This window comes from Vulpes lagopus, chromosome 8 (assembly GCF_018345385.1).
Source record: "Vulpes lagopus strain Blue_001 chromosome 8, ASM1834538v1, whole genome shotgun sequence".
NCBI classification, from domain to species: Eukaryota; Metazoa; Chordata; class Mammalia; order Carnivora; family Canidae; genus Vulpes; species Vulpes lagopus.
The window spans coordinates 86,319,594-86,326,482 of record NC_054831.1 but is presented as its reverse complement, the minus strand read 5'-3'; positions in this window follow the sequence as shown (position 1 = coordinate 86,326,482).

The window sequence follows — 6,889 nt, the reverse complement described above, 5'->3', positions numbered from 1 at the left end:
TGTGTCTTTGTGGACTTGCACCCCCCAGAGGGCAGACAGTGGTCTGGGTTGCTGTTTACATATTTTGGGAAGAGTGGGTGAGCAAAGCTTCACACTCCCTCCTCACAACAGCTCTATAGGGAGGCACACTCAGGAGCACCTGGGTGGCTCAGTGGGCAAGCACCTGCCTTTGGCTCAGGGCGTGATCCCTGGGTCCTGGGATCAAGTCCTGCCTCAGGCTCCCTTTGGGGAGCCTGCTTCTCCCTCTGCCTATGTCTCTGCCTCTCTCTGTGTGTCTCTCATGAATAAATAAAATCTTAAGGAAGGCACAATCATGGCAACTGTTGACCTCGTCTTCAGTCACGAGGGGGAGAATAAAATCGTTTATAAAAATGAAGCACCTGTATAAAATGGTGAGCTTGAACGGATGAGTAATAGATTGTGATGTTCTTCTGGCTGTACCTGGGATCCAAACAAGGTACAGCTTCTAAAAAGAATAAGGAGACTTGTGACCAGGAGGGATAAAAGAACTGCAGGGTATGGAAAATACGTTTAGTTGTGGGGTTTTTTTTTTGTTAGAAAAGTAAATATAATTGAACATCTTGGATCAATATAAACAGTTGAGGGACAAGTAGAAGTTGGCAAAAGGGTTTAATTTTTTACCAGTTGTATTGAGATATAATTTACATGCCCACAAGTCACCTATTTTAAATATAAACTGATTTGTATTGTCTTTGGAGCTTGCAATTTCCTATCACATCCATTTCTATCCCCAAGAGCTCCTTACTCCTACTGCGCCCAGGTGACCACAGATCTGCTTTGTCTCTACAATTTACCTTTTCTGGATATTTTGTATCAGTGGAATCCTATGGCATGCCATCTTGTGAGTGTGGCTTCTTTCACTAAGCAGAATGTTTTTGAGGTTAATCCATTTAATGCATATCAGTATTCCCTTTTTATTGCAAAACAGTATTCTGTGGTACGGATATACTGCATTTTGTTTATCTGGTGAAGGAGAGACTACATTTTAAATAAATACATTTTTAAATGTTCTAGAAAAAAATTAGAATGAAAAAATTTAGTCACAACAGCTAAGCTGGACATGGCTGTGTGAACTTGGGATCTTAAAAAGATCTCTTTCCCAGGCCTGTTTTCTCTGATGGTCCAACAGTAGCAATGTCATCCCGCTATAACCGGTTCTTATGCAGAGCAAGTGGGATGTATATATTCCTGAGCCAGACTGGGTCTCTGATGGTACTCCAGGCTCCTTGGAAAAGAGGTAATTACATTTTGGGGTGGGGATCACAGTGAGCCTGGAATATCTTGCTGCCAAAAAATAAGGGTGCTTTAAAAAAAGGCTTAGGGTAGTAATGAAAGGTCAAAACAGCCAGTTTAATGGGGCTTCTGCTCAGGTTGCGACAATTTGATCAGTACGAAAATATTAAATACAGCTAAATGGAACAAGTTGAATCTGTGAAACCGCAAATCCGATACTCAAAGAGGAAAATGAAACGATACTGTTGAGTATAAATGGTACCGTATTTCAGGAAGAGAGGAGTGAATGTGTTTAACGTTTTATTGCATTTCATAAAAAGCAGCTGCATGTTGACATAAATGGGGTGTGGCCTCTTCTATTTAATCTGTTTAGAAAGTACTTTGAGATAGATATAAGATCCTGGCCCACTATTTCGCCCAGATATATCAAAGGCTTACTCCCTTCCTTCCTTTGGGTCTCTGCTTCAGTGTGATTTATCAGAGATCTCCCCTGACCCTTCAGTATGAAGTAGCAATCCACAGTCCCTACTCCCTGACCCAGCTCTTTTACTACCTACTGTGTATTTTGTTTCCCACTAAATGTAGCTCTATGAAGGCAGACTTAAATATTGCTCTATGCCATCCCTCTCAGTGCCTTGATATCCAGAAGGCAGCTGTTATATTTGTTCAACTATAATCCTGAATAGTTCCCCACAATAGTAGTGAACATACACAAGAACCTGGGGAAGTAACAGCATATTATCTGATAAGAGATTACCCAGTTGACATACTAAGGAGATCTAACTAAATTTGATGCCTCATTCCTGGGAACCCAAATCCTTACTGTGATGAGATGCTAGTGAAGCAAGTATACATTTCTAACAAATTATATTTTGACAGACTACTGAGTTATATAATAATGATAAATAGAACATAGTATTTTGAGCTTTAAGGGAGGCCTTAACACCAGATGGCAACCACATTGTATTCCTCTTGTTTGTTCAGTGTCCTAAGACTAATTCATAAAGCCTCAAACCTCCACTGCTTCTGCCGCCAGCTTTTCTCTCAGCTATGACCTTGAAAATCAGACCAAGCAGGAAAGAACTTCCACAACCATCACACATATCCACCAGAGAGCCTTGCTTTCCTACTTTGCTTTCTTCCTATTATTTGCTCCTTGTCTAGTTCCTCCACTTGAATACTAGATCCCACTTCTCTTGCCTCCTTGAGGGATTGTTCCAGCAAGACCGCCACTCCCCTGCAGCATCAAAATGTCCTGCTTTCCTGGATCACTCCTATCGGCATATAAAACAGTCTTTTAAAACATTTTTTTTTTTTTTAAGAGAGTGAGTCTGCACGAGGGTGGTGTGGGGTGGGGTTGAGGAGGGGCAGAAGAAGAGAAAGAGAGAATCTTAGGCAGGCTCCATGCCCAGTGCAAAGCCTGACACAGGCTCACCCCATCTTGCAACCCGGAGATCGTGACCCAAGCTGAAATCAAGAATCAGGATGCTTAACAAATGGAGCCACCCAGGCACCCCTATAAACAAAACTCTTTACACCATTTCTCCTCCTGTAGTAGCCTCAGTCTCTGATTCCCTTTACTGCAAAACTTTTGGAAGTTACCCCTTTTGGGCTCTCCTGTCTCTCCTCCTGCCTCTCTTCTGGTATTCCCATTATGTATATGTTATACCTTTGTAACTATCTAAGGATTGTTGGATATTCTATACCTTTAAAAAAAATTATTCCTTTTTTCTCTTCAAATTTCAGTGTGAAACATTTCTCTTGACATATTTCCAAGCTCACCGAGTCTTTCCTTAAGTGTTTTGAGACTACTGATGGGCCCCTCAAAGGCATTTGTTTCTGTTGTTTTTAGTATTTCTTTTTGATTCTTCGAGTTTCCATCTTTTGCGTAATTACTCAACTGTTCTTGCACGTTGTCCACTTCTTCCATCAGAGATTTCAGCATATTAATCATTATTTTATTTTTTAAAAAAGATTATTTGAGAGAGACCACCAGAGAAAGAGCATGAGCAGAGGGGAGGGGCAGAGATAGAAACAAACTTGCCACTGAGCAGGGAACCCAATGCAGAGCTCTAACCCAGGACCCTGGGATCATGACCTGAGCCCAACCGACTGAGCCACCCAGGCACCTCTAATCCTTGTTACTGTGAATTCCCAGTCTGATATAACAGTACAATCTCTGCTGTATCTGAGTCTAGTTCTCATGCTTGCTTTGTTTCATCAGACTTTGTTTCTTGCTACTTAGCATCCTTGTATACTTTTTATACAAGAATGGAAGCTGGACATGATATATATTGGGTAACAGGAACTGAAGTCAATGGGCCTTGGGCGTGAGGTCTTATGTTTACATGACTAGCAATGTCTGCTGTGTCCTTGTTTTTGTCTTCCCTTTCTATGTTTGGGTTTCCCTAGAAACTCCTTGAAATAGAGTCTGTGTCTTACAGTTTTCTTAAAAGCTGTAATCCATGTTATAATACTAGAGCTCTACTGCTGGTAGGGTATTAGGGAGAATTATTCTATATCTTATATCTGTTTTGTCTTTTTTAGTGAGCTAGAGTCCCTGGGCCAAGATCTTCAGAAGTGCCTTAGCCCCCCCCCCCCCTTTTTTTTTCTTATATGAGACAGGAAGGCTAAGGGGGGGGCTTAAGCCATCCAAGTGCCCTTCTCCAAGGTTAGAGAAGACTCTGGCAAAGCAGTTCTGCTTGAGGGCAGCCTTCTGCCATGGAAACAGAAAATTCGGGGTGTATTTTAAAATGGCTACTTTCCCCCTCCACCTTGCAGAAGGGGATTTTTCTGTCATCTTTACATTGAGAATCTGGGGAAGCTCCTGGAGATAAATCCCACCAGTGTGGGAGACCACACAGAGTAACTCCTAGGAGTTTTAAACTCTCAAGCAAGTCCACACTCAGCCCCCAGTAATTCACTTCAATCCTGATAATTGGCTCTAGCAGCTTCTCCTTTAGGTGAACAGATCTGTATTTTCTGCATTTTTTTTCTCTAGTTTTTGTGGTGGCTCGCCCTGTGACCTCTTTTCTTTGATGGATTGAAGAAAACCTGATTTTGTTCAGCATTTTTTCTTATTGTGAGGATACCCCATTCTTTCTCAAATATATTCTAGATTTTCACCTCCCTTGTCACTTTGACACTTGTCAACGTCACCAATGGCCACAATGATCACTAAGTCAATGCTTTGAGCTCCTATCTCTTGACCTATTTGCACTACCTGACAGCTCACCACTCCTTCCTTCAAACTTGACGTGCCTTCCAGGACATCACACACTGATTTTTCTGACCTTACTGGTCACTTGCTGTCTCTTCTGTTGGGTCCTTCACATCACCCTGAACTCTTGGCATTTGGAGGGCTCCAAGACTCAGTCTTTGGACCTCTTCTTCCCATATAACTCACTCTCTTAGTAATTTCATCCAGTCTCATGGCTTCACATTCTATCTATACATTGACTCCCATGTTTCCATCTTCAGGCCAAGACGCCATTGAATTCCAGACTACAACACCCAAATGCCTACCCAACATCTCCACTGAGATCACTGCCAGGCACCTCAAACTCCTCTATCCACAAATAAATTTCTGATCTTCACCAGCAAATCTCTGCCATCTATAGCTTTTCCTGTCTCAATTACTGAGACAAAAAGAGCTAGAAATCAACTCTGATGCCTCACTTTCTCATATTATACATGCAATCTATTAGTAAATCCTTGAAGTTTTATCTTCAAGGTTAAGTACAGAATCTGACCACTCATCAGGATTCCAAGTGCTGGCACAGAGGGCCAAGCCACCTCCACTTGTCACCTGAGTTACTAGAGTAGTCTCCTAACTGGTCTGTTTCTACCTTTGCTCACATGCTCTCCTAAAATCTAAGATCCTATCACACTTCTGCTCAATGCCCTTCAAAGGCTTCTATCTTAGAGTAGAATCCAAAGGTCAAGCAGTCTGCCTCCACTGTCCAACCTCTCACTACTCTCCCTTCCTCAGTCCACTTTAGCTCTCACTGGCTCCCATGCTCTACTCCAAGGGCGCTGGCCCTTGCTGCTCTATCTAGACTCTCTTCTCCCAGGTGCTCACATGGTACACTCCCATACTGCTCAGCCTTTGTACAACTGCTATCTTGATGAAGTCTTCTACACTCTTTAAAATTCCAACATCACACTCTGCCTCCCCTAACTTCTCTTCACAGCACTTGACTTTTGATAACCCATCTTGTTTCCTCAATGTCTGTCTCCTTCCACCAAAATTTAAGTTGCATAAGGAAAAAGATGTCTGTTTTATTAACTGCTACATTCTCAGGACCCAGAAAAACAGTAAGGCCCATCATGAGGTATGCAAGAAATATGTTAAGTAAGTGAATGAATACCAGGAAATACAGCAGACTGCAAGAAATAGAACAGGAATGACAAAAAGAAAAAACAAACACAAAAACAAAAAAAACAGGAATGACAGTAAGACACATAATCTTTTGAATTTCTATGCATTGACATTACATCGATATTAGTTTGTTTGATTCAATGAAGGGAAAGGAAAAAAAAAAGATCCAAACAAGGAAATTCAGTAACTATACTGATTTTGTATTTATAACTTTGGCATCAGAATCTCACTGTGTTTTCAATGTGCACAATCCTCTCCAAAGTACCTTTGAGTGGTAAATCTTTAGGAGATCTGAGTAATTATGCAAAGACTAGACTGTGAATGCTAAAAGTTGGTAATCATCATTAACATTGGTCAGAACATCCTCAAAGCCAGCTCTCTGACCACAAAGCCTCACTCCGTTTTGCTGGCCGATTTTTTTATTGAGCCAAAGTTCAGAGAGCAGATTATTTGGCTATTTTTACCCAGTATCTGAAGGTATCACAGTATAATGACTCGTCTGTCATACATAGGGGCATGCATCAGATATAACTTAATTTGTTTACTTCAGTGGATGGAGACAAGTGTTACTATCAGGAGCGACACTTCCCATGTAACAATTGAACGTCAACTATAGTTTTAAGTGGCCTTACAGTTTTTGGCAATACTTCTGTTCCTGCCTTGCTAATATCATTAGATGCCATTCTACCTACCAGTGCTTATAGCAGACTATGATGAAACACAAGAAGGAAAATTAAAATCCCCAAAATAAACCTGTTTCTGTAACAAAATAAAATACCATCTTATTGCATTTTTATAACATGGGAACTGCTGCCACCTGCTGGTCACGCTTATGACAAAGTTAATACTTGGGATTTCCAAAATTTCCTTTCAAAGCAGGCAGCCACATGAATGGTGTTATGATTATCCCATCTAATTAACTCTACTTTTTTCTTTACCTAAATAAATATATAAAAATTAAGTATATTAAGAGATTTATAATGTAAACTAGAACCCTCTACTACTAAAAAATGACCTTGCAGGGGTGCCTGGCTGGCTCAGTCAGGAGAGTGTGTGGCTCTTGATCTTGGGGTAATGAGATTAAGCCCCACATTAGGTGTAGGATTGCTTAAAATTAAATCTTTTAAAAAACAACAACAAAAACCATCCAGTTTGTGGATTTCCTCATGAAGCTGAGTAGGAAAATAACCATAAGAGTATATGGACTAAAAACTCCACACAAAGCCAGTGAAGTGTCCTGAGCAATAACTGATT